The sequence below is a fragment of the Pelodiscus sinensis genome, chromosome 11 (genome assembly GCF_049634645.1).
Source record: "Pelodiscus sinensis isolate JC-2024 chromosome 11, ASM4963464v1, whole genome shotgun sequence".
Classification (NCBI taxonomy): Eukaryota; Metazoa; Chordata; order Testudines; family Trionychidae; genus Pelodiscus; species Pelodiscus sinensis.
In genome coordinates, this window is record NC_134721.1 from 9,903,224 (window position 1) to 9,928,062 (window position 24,839).

At 42.2% G+C, this 24,839-nt stretch overlaps 1 protein-coding gene across 42 annotated transcripts in view; it reads right to left on the reverse strand.

Moving 5' to 3' along the window:
- The window catches only part of FOXP1 (forkhead box P1), a 562,577-nt gene that overhangs the window by 280,478 nt on the left and 257,260 nt on the right, over positions 1–24,839 (reverse strand). For 2 of the 42 annotated variants that reach the window (XM_075938640.1, XM_075938625.1), the window contains exon 1: positions 4–1,981. The exons of 39 other annotated variants lie outside the window; for them this stretch is intronic. The gene's annotated coding sequence lies outside the window, so the exon portion shown is untranslated. Of the gene's footprint in view, positions 1–3; positions 1,984–24,839 lie in introns of those variants that run through there. One more of the 42 variants, XM_075938641.1, reaches the window with a different exon arrangement.

Genomic DNA, 24,839 nt, shown 5'->3' on the forward strand with positions numbered 1-24,839 from the left:
TACCTTAATGTTCCTAGTAAAAGGCTCCGGCAAACATAACTCATGAAAGGCGTATGCAAAGATATGTCTCAAGGAATTAATCCACAGCCCTCACATGAATTGCAAAAAAACAGTGGCTTAAATTTCCAAACAAACGCAGCTCAGTTTGGGCAGCATGGTGTAAAGCAGGTTTACATATACAGAGCTGTGTGTCAGAAGGAAGAGTTCTTTAGGATTTATTTGACACTTATTTTCCGGGAAGCCTTTTGTGGAGTTGTGCCGTTTGTTTCTTATTGTCTGAGAAGCAGTTAGAAGCTTCTCCCTGAGGGGGCCCCTCAGCCCCTGGCTCGGCCGCTTTGACAGGGAGGTAACCATATTAGGATGTGTATGGTAAAGTAAACAATAACATAGTTGCAATGAAATGGAAAAATTTTCCCCGCTAATGGTGTTGGTGTCAGTCCTGTTTTTAGCCTTCTCACTAGTTTTGTTTTCTAGTTTAAAGGAGCCTTCTTTAAAGAAAAAAACGAGGATAAAAAAAGTGTTACTAGCTTCCAAATGTGTCTCTGCGAGATTTCTGAGAATGTTTTTAGTCGGGGGGGGGGGGGGGGGAAGCTATTTAACATCTAAATGAAGACATGTCAAGTTTAATCGTCAGAAATACACACCTAGACTTCGGCGACCTCCAGCTGAATTTTGTATGGAAGGCATTTGGATATTAAAAATATGCTTAAAATTTCAATCTTTTAAAGCAGGAAACAAGTGCATTAGTGAAGTCCAAACACATTTCAAATAGTCCCACCTCACTGGATAGGCTAGCTAGGCAAGGTCCTGCAAGTCTGGCTAAAGCACTTGAATCAAATTGTAAAATGCAGGTGTCAAATTATTCTGTTTAATCAGAAACAGAACTTGGAGTGTGTGCCATGTAAAGATTCCTATACAGCCACAGTCACGCAAAAAGTTCTGCAGTAGAAAAAATACTTTAGATCAAGTAACATTATTTTCATAGCTCAGTCCTAGATACTAAACAAATTGCCAAGAACAGCAAGCATGGTATCTCGCCACACTAAGGGATTAGCATGTGAAGAGAACTACTGATGTATACTGTTTGTTAAGTCTCAATAGTAGTAGTAGCCTGCTTGGCAGCTGTAATATGACACAAGTTTCCATTTCTTCACTGAGTTAGGTAAGAAGCCGCTCTTTGGAGCATTTGTCCTACAAAAGCAAACCAAGGTGAGGTTGTTGCCAGTCAACATCAGTTGTCGAATAACGGGAAAAATGCAGTGCTCCTCTGAAAAGAAGCTGACAAAAGAGATCACTGATGCTCTTCCTGTACTAGGCACAAGGATGATAAAATAGAATTGGGGGTGACGGAAGGAAGAGATTAAAGTAGATAGGGAAAATAAAGTTGGTATGAAATTACACATACAATTTAGAACACAGGTAGATTTCTCTTACAAATACAATACACACTTACATTGCCAAATCTCACTAGGGTTCAGAACGGTAGTGTTCACTTTCTAATATATGCACTTATGTCTTTCTCTTAATAGATGGGAACCTTAAACCTCATTTATTAAGACATACTTACAATTCAACAATTTTTTAAACCAAGCAACTATAAAAATTACACAGCCTAAGTTACTTATCTGTGCTGCCTGCTCAAAAAAAAAAAAGTTGAACTTAACACAGAGATATCAAAATCAATAAATCACACAAACAAGTAGCAGTTCAAAAGTTCAAAGACATGATGGCCAGTTCACTACGTCTTAGCACTCAACCAATAATAACTTGACTCCATCACTCCTCATAGTATAGACAATTTCATAGCATCATTTTCATTAGCCTGTCTCTCTGAAAATTGCTAGCCATTTATGTATACGCTAAAATAAATTAGCCATTTCATCGAGCAGTGTGATTCTTATAAAACACATTAACACAATACTCAATTTTCCAGTTGAAGTAAATAAATAAATCAATGAATTCAAGACAGAATGGTTTTTTTTTTTTTTTTTTTTTTTTTTTTATTGTGGAGCTTCAGCTCTCAACATAAGTGTTTTTATTGGGTTTATTTGTTTCAATAAAAATTGAAATGGACCAGTGATCTTAGCAGTAGGATCTGAAAAAAAATCACTAATATATAGAAAGAATACTGTGCAATAGAGCAAACTTGGTATATATGATTTGTTCAAAAATCATTTTCATTACAGTTATTAAACAGCAACTCAATTTTAAATGTCTGTGGGTTTTTCTCCCCCTTCCCCAAAACAGAGAAAAGAGTATTATGTCACCTGGTTTTGTACCATTTTGCATTACTGTGCTGGAGAAAAAAATGGCAGTTTTAGAATTATACACTACTAAGGCTGGAAACCTGATGCACCATGTGCTATTTTGCAGAGAAGGTGGGTATCATAAAGGTGCCAGCATTAATAATCCCCCACTCTACCATCCAACTCCTAGAACAATGTTGACTGTGCCTACGAGAAGGCCCATTTGCCCTCAGCAGCAAGGTGAGAAAATGCCAGCAGGATGGGTACACAGAATGATTTTGCAGGTGAAATGGTGAACAGGAAAAAAGAGCTAAACAGAGTGTAAAGATGCAGGCAGTGTTACTGCAGCCACCTCAGTTCCAGGATATTAGAGAGAGCAGGTGTATCGGGTGTTATCTTTTACTGGACCAGCTTCTGGTGGCCAGCTCAAAAGCTTCTCTCTCCCATCCACAGGCATAAATCCAATACACAATATTATCTGACCCACCACATCTCTCTAAGATAGCATCTAGATTGCATTGCTTTTTCAGGATACTGGAGGTATCCCGGAAAAACAACACTACATCCAAGTAACATGTCTGCTTTTTCGATTTTTTTTTCCGAAAAAGTGGACACACACTTTCACCATCCCTGTAAACCTCATTCAACAAGGAGTAAAGGATGTGTCGAAAGAGCACTTTTTTCCAAAATTTAGCGCTGTGTAGACGCACCAAATTTCAGAAAAGCCTTTTACTAAACAAAATCAGAAAAAGATACACAATTTGCATTCTGATTTACCAGTGCAGTCTAGACATAGCCATAGTGAGGTTGCTGCAATGTTGCAATTCACTTCTGATAGACATGACACTATGCCCAAAGAAAAAGCTACTACACGCACAACATTTGCAACACATCCACAGACACCAAGAAAGAAGGTGCGACATGTGGGAATATAGAAAACAACAAGGCAATCAGCGAGTACGCTAGATCTTGTCAAACTGACGTAATCAACTTCAGAAAAACAAAAGAAAGGTATATTGTCTGCGGCGGCCCTGGTTTTCATTGATCACATCAGATTTTAACCTTTCAAGCCCACAGAGATTACTACTGGAGGGCAGGTGTCATAGCGGACTGCAAAGGGCTCAGACTGTTCATTGCGTAAGGCACACATTTTGATATTATCCACAATGCCAGATTCTCCAAAGAGATCCTTTGTCTGCTGCACCCATTCAATTCTCCTTTTAAGACCATGCCAGCGGTGTTTTATGACTCAGTGTATCTGATTTGGAAGGAACGCTACAGTGCAACTTAGTACTCCATTTTCTATACACTTTCCACTTAATTTCCATGGACTGGCACCTTAATTCTTTGAGAAGAAACTTTAGAATCTGGTCCAAAGAAAGAAATGTGTCTCAACGTCTTGAAAGCCCTAGTCCTCCCTCCACCAGAAAGGCAATGAAAAAAATCAATATATTTTTGGATTAGGTGTGAATTTCTATTAACTTTAATTCCTGTGAAAGCTAATCAGTATATTCTCATTAATTACTACATGCATTAGCAATGCATTTAGGAGCCCCCTTCATGAAAAAGAACACCACTAGATTAAAGCACACAGTTGTCCTAGGAGGAGAGAAGATGCCAGTTGGGCCTAAGAAGAAATCAAAATCTTTCCCTCTTGTGACTGGAACCAGTTTTGAAGATAGGGCTCTAGGAATGAAAAGTGAATAAATGACCTAACTATACCAATTAATCCATCATGTTTTCACATAATTTCTATAGGACAGCCATACAGGAGTAGCACACTTTGCAAAACGTGTCGTGGTTACAGAAATGTCTCTTTTAGATTCACATTTTAATCTAAACTGACATGAAAGTAAATATCTGATCTCAATGGTAATGGCCAATCATAAATAAAAAACTTCGACCCACAATGCACAGCGTGTGAGGATAGTGTTTTTAAGTATGATGTCAGCAGCGACCTATTGAACTACATGGCACATGTCAGACAGACGTCTGTTTCTTAAATTGCTGTCATAAATTAGTTGCCTCCGAATCTGTTCTGTCAAGAAAACATGAAGCTTTCCTATTGAGATAAAAGTTTAATGAATGTTTCAGTTTAGGAGGAAGAGTTAGGATTACTATTGATGTGGGGAAATGACTGCAAGGCCAGTCGCTCAATGCTGTAAATACAGCTGTCACGGGGAGGCTCCTGGACAATGGGTAAATGCTGGAGAACCAACTCACAGCTGTACGGTGGCACACGGATATGGAAATATGTAGCAGGGTTAAGCAAGAAAAAGCCATTGCAAGTACCCACCCTGGATTTCACAATCTACACAACATTTCTCTAAATGGGTGAAGGTTGACCACCTGACCCGGTCATGCCATAACAGCAGCAAGGAACCGTGGCATTTATTTCACACCTTGAAAGGGTTGTGGAACCAGTTTGAGGAATTTCAGCTCTCAGGAGTGGGGGAACCTCTGCAGCAGTATAGCGGCCTACAACTCTTGACCAAGTTATTTGCCACCATTCAAAAAGGAAAAGAAGGAATGTTCCTTTCATTCTCTTCTTGCCCCCAGACCAATTTTATATCAGAGTAGCATCAAAGCAGATAATCCTTGACAGGGTCAGGGCCTCCTGACTCCTATGCGAGAGGAAAACCTTCCATTATATATGGAATTACAATGTAACATTACTTTATTATTGCTCACATGTATGTAGTGCACTCTCTCTCTTTAAATATACACATGCACTCGCTGTGTGTGGTTTGCATTAGAGGCAGGACATTAAGACTGTCTGACATTTCCCATAATGAGACCTTTCATGAGTTGCTTGTATCTAAAGTTAAGATTTTTGCCACTTTTTTACTTTAAAAAAAAAAATCATGGACAGATTATGGGCAATACACAAGAATTCACAGAAGCCGGTGACCTGTCCCTGACTTTTACTAAAAATAACTGATAAAAGAGGGTAAGTGCGGCTCCAGGGTCTAACAGGCACTTGCAGCAGCTTGGAGAATCGGGGTTCCCTGCCATCCACAGACACAGAGCATGGGGGATCCCTTGCCGCCCACAGCAGCTCAGAGCTACAGGGATCTCCACCATCCATAGCCAGAGTTCTCAGACCCATGACTGCAGATCAGAGTTCTGGTGTTGGTGGCTTGGAGTCCCATCACTCTCAGCAGCTGACAGCACCAGCCTTGCCCTCCCCGCCCCTTCAGGCCTAAAGCAGAAAATGTCACCAAGGTCTCAGTCACATAGTCTTCGCCTTACTTATAATTTTGCCAAAGTTATCCTTTGGGAAGACGTTTTTGATGAGCTGGGAGTGAGACTGATACTGGAAGCTGCTAAGGGAGTGGGAAAAGGGCAGAGAGACTGGATCCAAGGGCATAGGACAGGCTAGAAAAGGAGAGTAGGAACAAGAATCCAGAAGGGAGGGAAGACAGTTCTGAGAAGGAACTGGAGTGTGGGGGACAGAACTGGAGTTCACTGAACAAAGAATCTGGGAAAAGAAGGAAGGGAGGGAGGGAGGAGACCGTTTAGAAGAACCTGAGGAAAAAGAAAAAGACTGGGACCCACTGGAGAAGGGGGTGAAGAGACAGACCAGATGAGTCGGTGCAAATGGCACATGCTGATTAAGGAGTTTGGAACTGGGTGAGAAGAAGGACAGAGACTGGGTATAGGAGTGTGAACGAGACTTGGAGCGCTGGAGGAGTTAGGCACATGGGATTTAATGTCTGGACAAAGAGAGACTGGAGCTATAAAACAGTAGCATGGAGACTGAGGTAGAGAAGTAAGGTATGAATGAGACAAGGAACCAGGGATGGGGAAGAGACAAGACAGGAACAAAGGACAAGCTGGGGAGGAGGAGGCAAAAGGAAGCCAAATCTAGGAAGAATGGGCAGAAGACTGTGTGTCCCATTGGAGCAAACTTCCTTCCTGAGTCTGGAGTTGAATCCCAGATTCTGAGTCTCATTGCTTATAATTTTGAGTAGCTTTAATCCTTTGGGTTGAAATTTTCCAGCTCAAGTTGTGTGAATCATGGTGAATATTCTGGGGAACATTTTTGCAGAATGGTTCAGTCTTTCCTCAAAATGGCATGGGGGAAAATACCTTTTTTTGTCCGTGTGGGTGAAAAAACGGTATTCAATCAGTTTCCCACATCTACCTTGAGAACTCTACAGCCTTGAACCCTCATGACATGCAGAATTTTTGTGAATTCCAATTCCCTGTTTAAAACTCTCTCTGCTGCTGATCAATCAACCCAGAGTGCATCCTACATACAGACTTCAGAGCGCTCCCCCTTCAGTTCAGCAGAATTCCTAAGCAATACTGTTGCTTAAAGCCACACATTCATACACAGTAAGTAGTACTAGGGAAGTTAAATTGTGGGTAAGTGACTAATCATATAGTTGATGCATTTTGTATCAACTATTCAAGTAGTCGATAGGGCATCTCCACCTTTGAAGTGTAGAAACAGCCCTAGGGCTGTTGCTACACTTTAAAGGCAAAAGCGCCACGTGAAGCCCATGAATCAGCTGGGGAGTCCCCAGCTGATCCTGGGCTCCGTGTGGCACTGCCGCTTTGAAACGCCGCTGCAGGAGCCTGGAGTCAGGCTCCCAGTGGCATTTCAAAGTGGCAGTGGTATGTGTAGCCACCCCAGGCTTCATGCAGCGCTGACACTTTCAAGTACCTCCTCCTTTCCCCTCCCTCTTGGTGCCTCTTTCTGACAGAAGCAGCAAAGGGGGGGGCAACTAGTCGACAAGCTTGTCAACTATCCGATAAGCATTTGCTTATTGGATAGACAACTAATCCTTCACATCCCTAAGTAGCACACCCCACAATGGCATTCTCAGTTGGAAGTATTTGCGGGTGGAGGCCACTCAGGTCTCATGAAGACACTGTACTCCAGCTCTTGCAAAGAACATTTTTGGTTGGACAGAGCTCTGAAGGAGTCTGGAGTTATGATAACCAATGGCATACTTAACAGTTACATATTCCTATTCATGATATAGTATTTCATTTGGGTGATTTCAACATCCCTCTTGACCAACTACAGTGAGACACCAAACGCTTCATCAATCACTACCATTTTTATTCGTAATCTAGCGTGGCAGTGGTTAACCGAGGCTAGTGGGTGGTCATGCGGCCCTCCTCTATCTCCATGGGCCGCAGGATTGCTGGAATCAAGATGGTCTCCCGGGATAGGATAGTTTTGCTAACTGAGCTTGTGTACCTAGAATTTGTGAGGTGTGCCGACTGAACCGTAGCAGCACTGTGATTGGCGGCAGAGGGAGCAAACGGCTCTCACAGGCAATATTGTGTGCAATCAGCATGCATCTCATTTCATGTGCCCTTGCTTTACATGTGTGTCACTTTAGTAATACTGGCAGGAAAAAACTACACAGATGGAAACAGGAGAATATGGCAACACTACACGTGGGCAATGATAAGCAAAATGTTTTGAGCACTACAAACTGCAATGGGCCATATGCAGTTTGCGGGACACAGGTTGTCCACCACTGATCTATTGCAAAAACTACAGGGAGAGATGTATTTTCAGTAACACGTTGAGGCGAGTACTGCTACCAACACTAACAATCCTCCTATCATTTGTATGTTACATTTAAATATATTTTCTTCCAAAGCACCATTCCATTCCCCTGCATATCTCTGCAGCAGGTCTTATCAAGGAAAGGTGAAAGAGTATCCAATTTAATATCTGCTTTGCAGAAATGGAGATTTCTTCATATCTTATTCATCAAGGAAACCTGCAGGCATGGGTTAGTAGCCTAAGCATCAGGTTTTAAATACCTAGACTCCCTCAAACCACAGATCCCATCAGGGTTGACTTAGCTCTTCATGTTTATGAGATAAATTAAGCTTCATGGCATTTATTTTGTTAGGATCTTTCATGTGACACCTTATAATTTAAGATCATATTTGTTGTGTGTGGACTTGAAGGTTAAATTTTTTTAATTAAGGCACAGAGTCAAGAGATCTAGGATGAAATTCTGGCCTCACTGAAATCATTGATTTTTGACATTGATGTCAGTGGACTCAAGATTTCACCCCTGGGATCTGCTCTCAACTCTTCCTTGAGAGTTCCTGGAGGACTTTCAGCAAGTCAGTCAATCTCTCTGTGCCTCAGTTTCTCCACCTGTTCAATAGAGAAAATACGACCGCACAAGTATGTTCATTATTACTTTTTAAAATGTTATGATCCGTGAAAGAAAGACATCAAAGCAATATGTGACCTTTCAGTGTGACACACCACCCTTACATAGACTTCACCCCAGTCTAAAGGGGTTGTGTGCATATCAGTAACATTGTACAGTGTATAAATTAATTCCCTTGAGATGGGAGGCATCATACTAGCGTCAAATGCTTTGCTATAACAATCCACAATTGCATAAACTGCAAGCTATCTGCACTGTCCCTAACTTACAATTAGAAATAGCTGTAACTGCAAAAGCAGCAGCAAGTTCAACTCTAAATGAAACTGGAAGGACTCACCAAGTGGACACACCTGCCAAGTGAAATATAACAGTGTCTTTCAAACGAACACATTAGAAAATTAAGAGCAATGAAAGACTTGACGGAAGAGGTTACTGGAGACACCATGAAAAAAAGCACAAAAACTCAAGTTCATACGTTAACAGGGTTCTGATGCATATGTGCATGCACACACACAAAGAACATGGCAGGGAGAAAGAGGAACCAGATTTTGAAAAATCATACACCAAACAGGTCTAGCAAACATGTCCACCGAGTGGGATGGGAACATGTGGCCAAGCTTATTGGTTGACCGTGTGAACAGTTATCCTATTGCATCCTTATTTATTATTATTATTTGGAGGTATATATTTAGTTTGAACATCTATTATGGTATTTTTAAAAAGTTTCCATACTGGTTGCAGGTATTTCACTTCCCTAACTGTTCCTTTTAATTTCAATGCAACTAGCATCCTCACTTTTGTACAGCTGCCCTTTCTGAAGTTAAATGCTGCTGTGATGGGTTTCCTTGGTGTTTTTAGCCCTAGCAAGTATGTTAAAGTTAATTACATTATGGTCAATATTCCTCAGCGGTTCAGCTGTAGTCACCTCTTGGACCAGATTTTGCGCACCATTACGATGAAATAAAAAATGAACTCTCCCTTTATGGGTTCTATGAGTTGCTGTTCCAAGAAGCAGTCATTAATGTTGTCTAGAGATTTTATCTTTGCATCCTGTCCTGAGATGACATGTTCCCAGTCAATATGGATAGCTGGAATGTCCTATTATTGGGTTTTCTGTTTTGGTAGATTTTCTAATCTCTGTGAGCATTTTACAGTTATCATCAGTACCCTGGTCAGGCATGGAATTTTTGTCCATAAACAGTCCATAGTACAGTTTGATTCAGGTAAAGATTTCTTCTATATTTGACTCAGTGCTTTCTTTCACTCCCTCACCAACATGACCTACTCTGTCATTCCTAATATATTTTTGTAGCCTGGTATTACTGTGTCCCATTGAATTTCATTGATCCACCAAGTTTCTGTGATCATTATTATATTAAATGAGTATATTGATATTATGTATTCAAGTTTACACACCTTAGTATTTAGACTTCATGCAGTTCTGCACAACACTTAGGCAACTAAATATTGACAAATAGGATATCTTCATGTAATGTAAATGAATGGACCTTTTTCCTTTGACTGTTTCTCTTCAGTTTCTAATTGTACTTTATCAACTTCTAGTCACCCCTCTTTACTAGGATATAAAACATCCCCTTTAATAAATTCTCCCCTAAGAGATGCGTGCGTATGATCATGTACTCTTATGTACACATCTATTGTCTTTCTCCCACCCCTGAGTTTAAAAACTCCTCTGTGAACTTTTAAATTTTGCATGTGTACAATCTTCTTCCATTTTGGTTTAGGTGGAATCTGTCCTTCCTGTATGGGCTCTCCTCCTTTCCCAAAAGGAACACCAGCTACTACTAAATCTAAACCTCTTCTCTCAACACCATCATTTCATCCACACATTAAAATCCTGCAGTTCTGCCTACCCATCCCTGCATATGAAACTGGACGCACATCACAGAATTCTACCATGGAAGTCCTAGACCTTAGTCTCTCAGGTAGCAGCCTAAATTGGGCTTCCAGGACCCTCTCACCTATATTTACATGTCACTAGTACCTCTGTGTACCATGACCACTGACTGTTTCTCGGCACTGCGAATAAGCATTTAGAGACATCTTCAGAGATCTGCAACCTTCATACCTAGCAGATAATTCACTGTGGGGCTCTCCTGGTCATTACAAACCCCACTAGCTATATTTCTAATAATCAAATTCCCCATTACTGTTACCGGTCTCCTAATATCTGGAGTTCCTTCCTCCAGAGGAGTATCCTCAATGCAAGAGGATGACATCTGAAAGAAGGGTCCCAACTGAGGTATTGTTTCCTTCCACTCCACTTTGATAATCTCCTTCCCTCATACTTTCACTCTCCACAGAGGCTGTCTGGGGTGGGATGGATCTATTACGTCTCCTTTAGCTCCTTTAGTTCAGCCTCTCTAGTCTCAAAAGCCTGTCCTTGCTCTCTGAGGGCCATGAATTGCTTCCACTGAAAGTGTTCATACTCCATTTGCTCACAAGGCAGGTAATCCATTCAGTGCAATAAATTTGACAGACTCCACTCTGCTGCTGGACTTCTTCCTGCATATTTTTTATTTTTTTTTGCTTTAACAGGAGTTTAGTTTGTTTGTTTTTTGTGCATGACAATTTAATGATAATTAAAAGTTAAAAAATTCAGAGGAAGAAGAGTTATTGGCGTAAGCTCAGAGAATGTTTGTTGGGTGAATAATGGCTCTCATGCTCCCTTCTCTTACACTCCCTTGCAAAACTTCCATGTGTTGTTCCCGGGAGTCTATTGCTTCTCTGGCTTGCTTACAACCTGCCGTTTTACATCCCTCTTCTCCCTGAGTTAGCCCCGCCTTCTTATCGACCCTAACGACGCTAGGGATCAAAGGACCAGGGTTATCTAGGCCCTCATTAAGACACTCTTAGCCTTGCGTAACCAGCCCCTCAGCTCAGCCCACAGCCTCCTAAACAGACTAGACTATAAAACTCAATCAAGCGGGCACATGGCAAATGAACAAACATGCAATGCTGAACTCAACCTAAGGATCACCCAGTTGCTCCTCCTTCACCTGGAAAACTCCCTCACAAATCTCTTCTACTTGCTGCTCCTGGTTGCTAGCCCTGCATCCTCAGTTTCTGGATTCTAATCACTCTATTTTAGGGGTTCTTAATACATTTTAGAGGGACTAGATTTTCAGACAGAGTGCGCTCAGCACCTACCCACATATCACCAGGCCACTAAGTTGCCTGAAGTTGGGCATCCAAAAAATGAAGCATCTAAAAATCACTGATGCGGTGAAGATTTGGTGGAGGAGGATAAACAGCCCACTGAGGTCTACTATACAGATTCCAAGGATGACAGTAAATGGAATTAAGATTCAAAACAAGACTGTTTAACATCATCTTGAAAAAAAAAAGTGAGCTTTTCAAATTAAAGCAATGAAAGAAGTCAATGGATTGCTAGAGAGCAGAACTATAAAACTATACAAGCAGAATACAACTTCCAATGTTGTTGTAAAACAATCATGAAATCATCTAGTTAGCTATCCCCGGAAATGAGTCACATATATAAGGAACACAAACAGGTATTACAGACAGAGTGTTCCCAATTCTGCAGGGAGCATTCTCTACGCATTGGGCTTTACATCCAAATTCAGCACAGAAGAGAGAACTAAAATGTTCCATCTTGAATGGAAGGAGGGATTAATACAGGCAGGCTCCTCACACACCCCTCTTATAGCCAGTCATACCTGCCAGTTCCAATCAATAAATGCATTAAAATCTGAAATGGAAAACAACAAGGTGGATTTAGACGGGGGAGCAAAGTATCACTCCTCCCTTCCAAACAGATTCAAACATTAGTAGATGAAGTAGGATGGAAACTGGCTTCAGTTTAAAGGAGCAGAGTCCATTAGACAGAACACTTGAAAAGGAATGCATTTTCATGTAAACTTCCATGGTTGCATCTCTCAGAACTAGACATGAAGACGGATGTTAATAAATACAAGAGTGAGAAAAACACAGAGAAGGAATCCAATCACAAAGCCCAGAGAGAACATTTTCGGCAACTTTAAAATTGCAGAGAGACAGTTGCACTCAAGATACAAGTTTGTATCCCAAACTTCACATATACATATACAAAAGTGTTGATGGTTGCGCTACAAGCAGAAGATTGAATCTTAACATTTGCTTCAGTGGGAGGCAGAGAGCTCTGGGAAATGTTTCCAAATAAGGGATTAAGTTCTGACCCCACTGATGTTACTTGGAGTTTTGCAAACAACTTCAAAGACAACGGGATATTCACCCTAGAAAGCCAAGGCTGGTCCAGGGCTGAAGGCCCAACTTGCCCACAAGTTCCTCTGGGAGGAGAGAAAACCCTCAGGACACATTTCTGGACATGCAAGGATCAAGAAAACATAAGCAGCCTAAATAATGACAACTAAAAGTTAAAAAGCCTTTAATTTAGCATTTCAACCTTGTTAGCGCCACTATTCACCTACATACAGTAACAAACCATTGGTCTAAACCTCATTACATTTTAGAATAAATGGTCAGATTACAAAAAGTTTTAAATGTTCATCAAATACGTGAGGAAAAAACTTTGAGGTATGTATTTAGTTAATTTCTCCTGAATTTTTAACTCACTCTTCATTTTACAAAAGTACAGAATCTGAGTATCCTGCACTCAAAAGCAATACTGAAAAGACACTTACAGTGATGTAAAATACACAGATATGCTCAGATCCTCAGGTCCAGGCAAGTTGCACTCAATGCACTTCCACAGAAAGAGGGAGGAACAATGGTTGACCAATTCTGCATTCCCCCAATCCTATCGGTTACAAAGAGCCCTATTTCAGCCTCTGGCTAGTTTCACTTGAGTGCAAAGCACTATCATTCCCCCTCCCATTCAAAAAAAGCACAATATCCTACACCAGTGAGGCCATGAGGCTGACAACTCTATGATAGCCAGTGATTCCTCACATGTAAGGCAAGTTCCTAGCTGCTAATGAGCAGCACAAACACAATGGATGGGCTAAGGGTCTTGGCAGTATTCCCTGTAAACTGAGCACTTGGGCAGCCACCCAAGAGAGATTCAGATGTCACCCCTCTGATTAGCAGAGCATCCAGTCTCCCACAGCTGGCAGCATGTGTTTCTACAAATGGTGTGCATCTGCACATGCTTGGGTGCCCATAACAAAATTTATTCCGCACACTGATGGAAAAATGAGAGGGAATATTGGGTCCAGATTATGATTTTTTCCCCTCCCCCCGTTTCACTTTGATTCAGCTAAGTCCATCCGACAGCCTCCTCTGCTCCATGGATCCTGTTCAATGAATTCCTGGACATTTAGGGTGCTTTATATAGTTGCACAAATCGGTGCCAGCACTGCGAGCAGCCAGCAGTGGATTCGGCCAAGTACATTTACATCTTTGGTGAGCAGATGGGAGTAAGTATGACATATTTTTCAATCCTGGTGAAGGGCAACAAAACCATTAATGCATCATTGCTTTGCTCCCCTGTCTTTGAATGTGAGATGCTGTCTCTGGATTAAATAAATGCTGGCACAGAACTCAGCTTTTGTGTTGTGGGGCTCAGATGCCATGAGATTACAGCCTTGCTAGAAGCCACACTTCTGATAGAGGACAGTTGATCACATTATTGAGATTTAGGACTTGTCTTCACTACATGGTGGATCCACTGGCAGCCAAGTTATCGTGTCTGTTTAGACACAATAAATCAATCTCCAAGTACTCTCCCATTAAATCCAGGAATCCACCAGGATGAGAATAGCCAGAGTTGATGGAAGAGCAGCCCCTGACAACCCTACCTCACAGAAAATACCACATTAAGTATGTCAACTTCAGCTATGCTATTTGTGTAGCGGAAGTTGCACAGATCAACGGGAGGGGTTAGTGTAAACAAGGCCATAGTTACTATTTATTGTGGTTCTCTTTCTAAGCAGGTTGCAGCCTTTTCCCCTAAAGTGTTAGTGGACGTTTCCTGAGGTATACCAAATGGCAATCCATAGAAAAGGAGGGCCAGATTCTCCGCCAATGGAAACTGGTACAGCGCCACTGAAGTCAGTGATGCTATGCTGGTTTTACTAACAAAGCATTTGACCTACAAAGAGGGCAGGCATTTTCAAAGTGACACAACCCAGCTATGAGGGTTCTGCCAATAAATATCTGTACAAGTAACCCAAGTAATTTAATTCCATATCTCACTACACACCCAGGAGCACAGTCTCTATAGGTGTAGAAAGCACAATTGTGTAATACACTTGTTGTTCCTGTATAGAAAAGAAACTTATCAGTACTTTTAAAAGTGACATCTATCTATACATTCAGTACACATTCTAAAATGTGAATAATCCTAGCCTCAATAAGACTCCTGTACTCAGCAGGAGTAAAAAACTGCTCATAACAGTAGCAAATCACCGCATATGGTCAACAGGACAACTTTATTCCACTTCAAAAGGAAATTAAGTAAAGCATGCTGGGATTTATTTTCCTCTTGTTACTCTCACAAATCCCCATTAGTGCTAATGGCTGCACAAAAATCTAGAAGCGCTACAAACACAAAAACCAATGCAAAATTGCCCACCAATATGCAAAAGCATCTGCACATTAATCTAAAAGGAAAACCAGGCCTTTTTTAACCAAGCAAGCAGCATGCAATATTGCAAACACAGATTTGACTATTAGAAGTTCTGAAAATCATTAAAAAAATAGTGAAATGGGAGGTCAGAAATTCAGTGCTGATAGTAGTTTGTCAGCTTAACAGGAGATCAGAAAACTGTCTATTAAAGTGAAAAAAAAAAAAAGATTCAGTTTCTCCTAAGAAAACTGTTTCCTACCATCTTTGAAAACAAGAATGCCTACAGTGATCTGATTGGATTCGTTATGATTGTTTTGGCTCAGCTTCTTCACCCTCCTCAGCTGGGTGGCTTAATGTTAGTCTAACCACTAGGTTCAGAGAGTTCTCTTATTAACCTTCTACTCTGTGTTTCCCATTTTAGATGGGAGTAAAACTATCTTTCAGAAAATTTCACCTTTTCTTAGTTAAACCTGAAATCTCACCTAAGAAGCATGTTCACAAATACAAGATTGGATTATAGCTGAAGTACAGCATATAATTAATATATTGAGGTTAGGCCTTTGCTAGCTGAGATGGTGTTTCTTTATATATTAGACAGTTATTCCAGCAGCAATTAAAAAACACCACAAAAGTTCATGAGGTGTAGTCCAAAGTGAGAAGTGGAGATCATGATTATACTAATACTAGAAGATTTATCTGCCATTGCTCCAGTCTTTAACTCAAATAAGTTTTGTTTTTCTTCATTCAAATCATTAGTCTGGAGCGAGAGTGAGGAGTGCAGGATGCTGCCCTGGGGAGAGAGGACAACCCTAGGTCTCTCTTAATGCGCAGCCTGGGCCAAATGAGAAGTGTCTGTCCATGGCTGCTGCAGCCGCAGTGGGTAGAGCCAGGGGAGGCATGCATGTTCTCCAGCTGGGGGACAGACACACAGACAAATTCTCTGAAATATATAGTAGACAGCTGTCCCTTTCTCCATTTCTGCCCCAGTGGGGTTATAGCTGTCCCATTCCCCATCTCTGGCCCCTTGCTGCCTCCGTGGTCATACTACCAGATGCTTCCCTTTCCATTTTATGGAAACAATCAAATTCAAGGCACATTCCAGTGTCCTGGCACAACCACACACTTACCTTGTTTTAAATTATGATAAGAGGAAGCTGTATATCAAATTTGGTGGTCCTAGGTCTTACTATTTGGGAGGAGTTCTTGAACAAACAGACTCACAAACAGACACATTTCTAAACTATGTATTAAGATGGGGAGAAATGCTGAAAGGATCACTTACAGACATGACTAGTGGCAACATATGAAACATCTTCTCTTGCATAGTAGTATTAGGACTGATTGCTTATCTTTAGTATGTGCACTTACAAAAGCTCGAATCTTCTTTAAACGAGCTAGTGGTGTTTCAAACTATCAGCTCAAAGCGTTCATGCACATACTCAGAATCAACCATCAAGTTAGATTTGCATTCCTGAACCAGCCATGCCTCATTTGAATTTCATGCATGCCTACAAACATTTAATTAAAGCTGGATACGAACTAGTTTGTATTGTCTGGCTCTCCAGACATTTTGAACTTGATGTTCACTTGGTGTCTTTCCAATCTGACTCGTGTTCAACAGAAAGGCCACCTGCAGCAAGTCACGTGACATTTTCTAGCATGGCCCCCCCCAAGCCAGAAGCCAGCAAATCAATCAAAGATGAGCCTTGCCAGTGAGTCTGCAATGATAAGTTTCACACAGGAAAAGTCAAATTTGGTGGAGATTAAATATTTTCTAACTTCACGACTTGCAATCTGGTTGTCACACAGCTTTATCGGTACCATATCTTGTGTAGTAGTATTTTACCTGCAGCGTGACACCATCATACGTACATAAGTAGTATGTCGCACACACACACACACACACACACACACACACACACCTCCCCCCCCCCCAGATAATCCACAAGAGCTATGCTGTCTAAAACTATCCAGCACACCAACACTGCCTGACTCTGCACTGGTCATAAATAGGGCACTGGGGAAGTAACAAGGAAAAAAGAGCCAGCAGCACTGAAGAAAAGTAGCCCTCAGATAGGGCTACGCCATTGCACTCTCCAAAGCAGTAGGCTCAAATCTTGATTTAGCAACTGAAAACTGATGTTCTTCATATCCACGCATCAGAGTAACAGTAATTAAAGCTTCTCACTTACGGCACTGAACAAATATTTCACTATCAGCATCTTTAGAAAAAATAGGTTATTTTCAAATATACAGGCAGTCCCCAAGTTACGCGGATCCGACTTATGTCGGATCCATAGTTACGAACGGGGCCCTCCCTCTCCCTGGTCTCCAGCAGACCAGGGAGAGGAAGCAAAGCGGCGGAATACGCGGGCAGCGGACAGCCCAGACGCGTCTGGGCTGTCAGCTGCCTGCATGCTCCGCGGCTTTGCTCTGCTTTGCTCCCCGTCCCTCTGGTCTGCAGACTAGGGGGACGGGGAGCAAAGCAGAGCAAAGCCGCGGAGCCTGGGGTTTTTAAGTTGAATCTGTATGTAAGTCAGAACTGGCGTCCAGATTCAGCCACTGTTGAAACTGGTCAGTTTCAGAAGCGGCTGAATCTGGACGCCAGTTCCGACTTACTTACAGATTCAACTTAAGAACAAACCTACAGTCCCTATCTTGTACGTAACCCGGGGACTGCCTGTAAATATATTTACATAAGAACTCCCTATGACCTTCTATTTATTGATTATTGCTTGATTTGTTTCAGTAAACAAAGTAGCTTCTCTAATACTTTCAGATTGAAACCAAACTTTTCAAGTTCTGTGTTTCTTTCCCATTATAAATCAAGACAAACACAGATTGTGCTGTTGAGTAGAGCAAAGATTTTACCCCAATTTTTTCCTCCTGTTGGTAAGAAAATTTGGTGAGGAGGAACTTCTTTTACAGACTCTTCTCTTCCACATAGTGCTGTCTTGGCCTACTTCTTGCCCTGATAAGATCATTTTGAAGAAAGCCATGGCTTAGATGTTTGTCTGATGACCATAGTTATATTTAGCGACTCCTTTAACCAAGGCTTTAAATCACTCTTATTTCAGCTTTGTTTGATCTCTGTACATGATCTCACCTCTTCTCTCTGCATGCTCTTGTAATGTTTGACTACAAATACAGTACTTCTAAACTAGATGCATCACCGTAATAGTTGCATACTGCTGGGGAAAAGGGAGGACATGAACTAAACAAAGTAATGAATGGGACAGGGAAGGTAGATCAGGAATCTCTATTCATCCTCTCTCAACACACAAACAAGGGGATATTCAATGAAACAGAAAGTCGTCAAACATACAAAAAGGAAAGACTTGACACAAAACACAAAATTAGCCCATGTGCATCATTGCCACAAGTCACCTGTGAAGCCCAGAGTTTAGTAGCATTTAAAAAGGGATTAGGCATGTACTGGATAACAAGAATATCCATAGTTGTTACAATCAACACCGAAATACAGTAACAAGAATTTTGGAAGGAATATAAACCCGCATACTTCAGGATTTAAAACAACCTCTATTTGGGATTAGGAGAAACTTTCTTTGGGGTACATTATTCCCATTGGGTGCGTCTAGACTACATGGCTTCATCAACGAAGCTATGTAAAGTAGTTTACTCGACACAGTCAATGAAGCGGGGATTTAAATTAAAAAGCCTTTGTCGACCGCTCCTGCAAGCCTCGTGAAATGAAGTTTACAGGAGCGGTCGACAAAGGTTTCCCTTGTCGACCGCACCGCATCTAGACTGCCACTCTGTGCCGGATCAGCTGATTGTCGGCACAACGCGGCGGCCATTTTTATTTTAATTTAGTGGAGATTATTTAAATCCCCGCTTCATTGACTATGTCGAGTAAACTACTTTACATAGCTCCGTCGACGGAGCCATGTAGTCTAGACGCACCCATTGTGCCTACTTTAGAACTTCTTTCACCATACTATGAAATATCCAGTCCTGTCCACTTTTGGAAACAGATTGGTGCACTAGATGGACAACAGATCTAAAGCTAGCATGGCAACTTCCATGGGGTTGTATTCTTATGAGGTTACTTTTTAAATTAATCAATGGATATGGAAGGCAGAACAGATACTCTTATGAACTCATGACTATGTAATAGCCTCACCTGAAATACACCAAATCCAAAAGCAGTCAGTCCTTAACCTCCCCTACTCAGACTGGCAGTGTAACATCGACAGGCGGAACCAAACCTCGGACCTCTGGAGCTTAGTGCATGAGACTCTATCACTTGAGCTAAAAGCCAGGTGGCTCTCAACTAAGGCTGTAGAGGAGGGGTGGGCAAAAAGGCCTCTGAAGCCAGATCCAGCCCACCAAGAGGGTTGATTCGGCCTGTGGAGGCCCTGCTGCTCCCCTGACACCAGACCAATCAGGGCCTAGGGATGGGGAAGAGCGTGGCACTTCAGTTCAACCCCAGTGGTTGACAAAGTGCCGCAGGTAGAGGGCAGGGAGTGAGAGACTTCACGCTCTCCCCAACCCACCCCAGGCCTATCAGGGAGATGGGGGGGGGTGTACGAAGTCTCCTCCATCCCTACCCCCACCCAGCAAGAAGTGTGCAGTGCTTAGAAGCGCCATGTGCTCTTGGGCAGGGTAGGAGGAGACTTTGCGCATTCCTCCCCCCGCCCTCAAGCCTCTGAGCCTCCCCTTATCTATCCATCTATTTATTTATATGAACCTATTCAAAACTCTGTTAGCCATTTGAGGTATCCTTTTATGTTAGACATAAACCAAGTAGTTATATCTCCAAGTCATTTCAGTGATTTCTGATGGTTTTGCTACTCTGTAGAAATCCCTCAAGGAATATTGATGAGTGCTATCATCCATTTCCAGTGGGCAAACCAGTTAGCTCATGTGACTATGTAGCTCACCGCTAATTGGTCTGCCTCTCTCTTCTGACTGGTGAATAAAGCTTTGGAGAAAGGACGGTAGAAGTGACTTTCATAGCTTGAGAAACTGAAATAGAAACTCACTGCACATGAAAGGAATCAAATAAATAAGCTCCAAAAGGACATTAGCTTGGCTTGGCTAGGTGGAGAAAATAGTGTGAACTACTTCTACTGTAATAAAAGATGAAGATATAAATCCATTTCTAACACTGCTTGTATTCAAAATTACAGCCTACCTATGTAGAGATACATATGAACGTATCCTATGAGACCATATTTCTGCAACTCCCATCTCATTACTAAGTCCACACCAGCTTTGTAGCATGCACCTCACTATATCACTCAGAAATCTCAGCTTGACATTAGTGCTAAACAATATTCATTAAGAGCATCACCAAAGTGCAACATGTTAGTAAATCAAACCCTCGATGCTCTATTTTACAAATTTCATGGGCCACTAGGGATAATTAAAAGGGCAATTATATAAAGTTGGTGCAGTTTTGAAAATCAAATGACATTTTCTGCTTTAAAGCACTTGATTATATGGTATTTTTCTATTAAGACCAATCTCTTGTACTTTTATGGTCAAGCAGCACAAACAAACAGTAAGTGCTCTTTAAGAGGCTTCAATTATTTCCTCTCTCTCTTCCCTTGGTCAATCTCAATCACTGCTCATTTCTGTAAGTTATATTCGTAGATAGCAAATGAAAAAAATTAAGACTTTTTAAAGTGACTGATTAATACAAAATGATACTGGGATTCGGATGCTGCTTAAACTGCAGCTCTGCACAAAAATGGCATTGCTTTGGACGTTTACAACACCGCAGTGCTGTTTGGTTTGTCGCTGTGTTTAACCACTGCTCTAAAGCTAGCAAAGTACATTACTAGTAGTAACAGCTCATGAAAAATACAGCAAAGAAACTGCTAGTGGCAGAAGCATTTAACTTTCTTGTTAGCAGCCTCCCCCATGTGGCACTTTAGCACTAGCAAGTTGTTTATTATGTTCTGTGCCAGGCAAAACTGATTAAATGGGGCTCTTAAGAATCAAAGCGTTATAAATTCATGGAAATACAGCAAGCAATAAATTCCATGGAATTAAAAGCTTACTAGTGCTATTAGCATTTCAGGGTGTTTGCATTGTTAATACTGATGTACAAAAATGATGTTCCTATAAGACAAGTTAACCCAATACAACACATGCATTAGCTGTAATATATTTATACAATGTCCTTATTTTTTGTAGCTCTTTTCCCTAACCTGAAATACTCATTAATGTTTTAAAGGAAAATCTAAAACAAATCAGTGGTCCGCAGAACAAAGATTTACAGCCCTTTTAAAATAAAAACCAGAAATATCACACACGAGCTATAATACCTTTATTACGTGAAACAGGGGGACTTGAAAATCCCAAAGCACAGATCTGCCCAAGTGTTTGTAAAGGAGATAGGCCAGGTTACTTTGCTCTAACAAAAAGACCTATTCTGTAACAACTTGGTGGGTGACCTAGCAATTTAACAGGTGAGCCCAAAATACAGTTATATTAATATTAAAAAAAAAAAAAAAAGATGGTGATCAGTATATCTGTCAATACCTCTCCAAATAGCCACAGTTTTACTTTTGGAATTTTTACTCCAGGTCGTACTATCACCATTCCATTGAAACAACTCTACTAGCAGATGACTAACTTCTGTATTGTTCACTCAAGAGTTGTGTTAGCAGTAAGGTAAAGAGATATTAGCCCTTCCCTTCTGCCTAGCTGGTTTTAGGAAACTGCTTGAAAGCTAAGCTCTCTACAATGGTGGCTTTCAAACTTCTCTCGTGACCCAGTTCAAGAAAACTGTTGATGCTTCGACCCAACATAATTTGACTGGAGGGTGGGGTGCAGGATGAGAACTTTGGAGTGTAGGAGGGGGGCTCTGGCTTTGGAGGGGGTCAGGGCGGGGGCAGGAGGGGCTTACCTTGAGCAGCTCCCAGTCAGAGGTGCAGTGGGGGTGCTAAGGCAGCTGCCTGCCTCTCCTGGCACCACAGACCATGCTGTACCCCAGAAGCAGCCAGCAGCAGGTTCCCAAGCCAATGGGAGCGTGAAGCTAGTACTCGGGGCAGAAGCAGTGGTGGAGATCTGTGCGCTCTCTCCTCCCCCCTCACCAACCTAGGAGTCAGGCCTGCTGCTGGCTGTTTCCGGGGTGTCTGTGAGGACAGGCAGGTAGCTGCCTTAGAACCCCCACTGGGTCACCTGATCCCTCTGCAGCAAGGAGACCCACTGTCTGACATTCCATGCTGGGTCGTGACACATAGTTTGAAAACCCCTGCTGTTAGGGTTGCCAGGTGTCCAGTATTCACCCAGATAGTCTGGTATTTTGCAGGCTCCGTCCAGTAAAAAAGAACAGAAAATACCAGACATGTGAAATGATCGGTATTTGCTGTTTCCCTTGGATGGAAGCCCAGCGGGGACAATTTTCCCCTGCCGCATCTGGCAGGTGCGGGGGAATGAGAAGCGTAGCAGAGACATAGCAAAGGGGGGCAGAAGAGGGCACTTGCCGGGCGCCGCACTAGGGGAACTCCGGGCTGAGGTGGGAGTGGAGTGCACGCTGCTCTGGCCCAACGTGACCAGCAGAGACCTGGGAGCTGGCCACTTGATGCCTCCCTCTACACAATGTGAGCCAAGGTAGCCCTATCTGCTCTACAAAATTAGCAGAAACTTGGTAAAGAGGTATCACAAGAGGGTGGCCTGGCAGACAAAAGGGGAGGAGCAGGACATACTTTCCAATGTAGGGGAAAAAATGGGCCTTGCAAATTTATTTATTTTATTTTTTTGTTAGCAGATAACATTCTACACATATTACACTTTTCCAAGGATTTCAAAACACTTTGGAAACGTTACCACACAATGCTCCTAAGAAAAAAAGCAAATGTGATTGCTTTCCTACAAAGAGGGTTATCAAGCCACAGGAATTACTATTGTTTTTAGTAGTAATTCCTGTTAAAAAATGACAAAATGCGGAGCATTATATATCACCTGTTACTGGCACCAAATAGACGTAAAGACAGCATCTGCACCAAACAGCTCAGTTTTCATGAACCACAGGTTAAGTCACACAGCGTACGAGTGGCATAACTAGAAAAATAATTCAAAACTCCTCACTCTCAGACTTATGCTCTACTACTTGACATTCTCCACGAAGCAAACAGCAAAGAAAACTCTTGCAATAGTTAGGAACATTTGCCATTTTGTCTGCCTCTAGCAACAAACAAAATGCTAGGTTTTAAAACACTCAGAGGCATACTGTCCTCTTGCTGTATGCATGTCCTGGCACTTATACTTAAGTATCAATAGAAATATATCCTGGCTATTGGCAGATACTTAGTCTTTTTATGCAAAATTTTAACTTACACACACACACACACACACACACACACACAAACACACACACACGAATATTTACAGCTGAAGGAATCTACATGCTACACACACACACACACACACACACACACACACACACACACACGAATATTTACAGCTGAAGGAATCTACATGCCAAAAGTACATACTGAGCATGTGCAGAGAATTACTTTCTTAATGTTTAAGCAGATCCAAGTTCAAGCCCATTAAAGTCCAGGTCATACTGGGATCATGTCACTGCTAATGCTTCCAGTTACACTCAAGGGAAACCCAATATATAAAATTCTGCGAAAAACTGAAGCTTTCCCAGAGGGATGTACCTGGACCTCATCCAGGTGCATCCACAGATCTCAATTCACCAGCAGTGGCCAAAAGGCATCCCAATGTACATAGATAAGAGAATTTGTGTAAGTATATACAAACACTTGGGAAATATGCAGTCTCCCTCCCCCCACCCACCGCTCAGAGAGGGCATGGATGCACCTTTAGAATCTCTCTCTCTCTCTCCCCCCCCTCCCTCGGCTGCTGTCGCTGTATCAGAGGCAGCAGTGTGGGATGGCAGGAGGCTCCCTGGGAGTGGGGCTGGGAGCACACTGGCTGCCAGCCTGCCTCGGGGGACTACGGAACAGTCGTGTAACCGTTAAAATGTGATGAGTTTACAGAGCTATTCAATTACACGCTATCTAACATTCCTAATCCCCAACTCCCTCCAATACAGACATATTTAAGACCTTCTACCCCTGCCCCCAATCTGAATGGCAATAAGGATTGGGTCACTCACTGCAGAACAAGTCACCACTCCTTTTGGTTTCTTGAGGAAAAGGCTGCACAACAGGCTGCATATCCCAGTTCCTCATGGTCCCTGTCTCTCTGGATCAAGCCCTTTAGAGAGCCTCTGAGCGAGGGACCTGAGCACACATGTGCTGGATTAGGAGTTGTTGGAGTGCAATGGCTTCCATCAAACACAGGGTTTCCCTTTTTGTTCAATGGGTTTCAGCACCCCTACTACAAAAACTGCTCCAGTGCCAATGGCTGAGCAGGGAGTTACATTCTTGAGGGACTTTTATGTCTACCTGGACAACCTATGGCCCTAGGAAGAGATCGGGTCCACTGCAGGAAGGTACAGGGTGCAACATACGTGCCCTATAAGAAGAAAGCTTTAGCAGTCCTGTGGCAACAGCCTCTGGGAACTCATGTGAAAAAAAAATGCTGAGTGGGAGGGGACTCAGACCTGCTGTCCCAGGGCAGAACAGTCAATGGCTTGAAAAAAAACAGCACAAGCTACAGATGCGGACCACATGACATTTGGGCAGTGCTGCACCTGCGACTGCAGATGCCTGGCGTCACTGCTGGCTATGCTGCCCAGTGTGCTTTTCTGGCACGGAAAGTGCGCTACACTCCTGGGCAGAGCTTCCCACTAACACACTGGAAACGCCTTTATGATATGACTGCTATTATTAGGTGAGAAGGATGAAAGAAGAGCCAGTTGAGAGGGGGTAGAGGGACATGTGGAAGCACAAAGTAGGGGAGAAAAGCTTTTCATATTGTGTTGAAAACAAGGAG